General features: G+C 38.3%; 1 protein-coding gene across 1 annotated transcript in view; it reads left to right on the top strand.

Annotated features, from left to right (window-relative positions):
- The window catches only part of LOC116689902 (synaptotagmin-5), an 11588-nt gene that overhangs the window by 5525 nt on the left and 4767 nt on the right, over positions 1-1296 (top strand). The gene's annotated exons all lie outside the window — the stretch shown is intronic.

Raw genomic sequence — 1296 nt, 5'->3', positions numbered from 1 at the left:
CTTCTGGGGCTCAAACCCTAAAATATTTTCTCAAAAGTCCTAAATCTTTTAAGCCGACTTTACTGTCATTCAAAGGCTATACCTGGCTTTGTTTTAAAGCTAGACAGAAGATTAAGATATTGATATAATATGAAACTAGACAATCATTCTTGCATAAATAATAGTAAGCCCAGGGAGATGTTTGTCAGCCTTATATGACTTCCCCCTCTCTCTTATGAGGCGTCCATGGTTTGGAGATCACTGGATGACTCATATGATTGGTTTTAAGGGTCTGTTAAATAACGCAAGTAAAAAGAGTTACTAAATAACAGCAGTCTTCTGCAGTCTCATTGCAAAAAGAAGATCCACTAACCTTTTTTGTCATTTTTTTGTTGGAGGCTAAGAATGTTCCTTTTTAACTTGAGTGCAATTTATGTGGGAATTGTTTTTAGTTTTTAGATAATAAAAAAAGGAAAGAGACAAAGGTGAGGGGTGCAACACAGTTTTTACTGCTCAATGAAGGATAGTGTCGGAGTGGGGATGCAGGTTTTACTATTTAATTGTCTTGTTTTTGTTGATAGTTGATAAGAAGGTGTGACGTGTACACACTAAAATACTCATCCTGAGTTGTAATACCGCCACTGCTGCGTCCCAACTCTGGTAAACAGTATGTGAAGAGATAGCATCCAATGGACTGAAGGCTAGCAAGCTGAATGTACCTTTGCCCAAAAGCTATTGTTGAAAGGTTTTACCATTAGGAAGCTGCGTATGAAGTGACCAGCATCAGGTGGACAGTTTGATGAAAGAATGAGATGCTATAGCTGGTTTGCTTGGTAATGTGTGTTTTGCAGAATAATGTCTCTTCTTTTGAAAAGCAGTACAAGTGTGGATGACGAGCTCTGAGACGAATTGCCACTGTATAGTTACAGACAGAGGTAATGAACCGAAACTCACTTGTTGAATAAAATCGCCTTCACACTCTGCTGCCTGGCTTCAGAAAGCTGCCGGCGGGCAAACACTCAGACGATGACTCATCGCGCCCCAAACCATGCAAGCTAATGAGATCTGACATGATATCCGATAGAAATTACATATGGTGCATGCATGTCTGTATTGATTAAGAAAGGGTGGTCAATTTGGCAACACAACGCTTAACCCTGACAGCTATATATAACCAATATAACAGATTAACATTAAGTGATTGGAAATGTGATACAGACTCAGCCCTGCTGAGCTCCTCATGCAGGGCAAATCCAAGATACCTCATGAATAACACTAATTTTATATATATATATATATATATATATATATATATAT

The sequence above is a fragment of the Etheostoma spectabile genome, chromosome 1, assembly GCF_008692095.1.
Source record: "Etheostoma spectabile isolate EspeVRDwgs_2016 chromosome 1, UIUC_Espe_1.0, whole genome shotgun sequence".
Lineage (NCBI taxonomy): Eukaryota > Metazoa > Chordata > Actinopteri > Perciformes > Percidae > Etheostoma > Etheostoma spectabile.
Note: the sequence above shows the minus strand (reverse complement) of the source record. Positions and strands in the feature narration are given on the sequence as shown.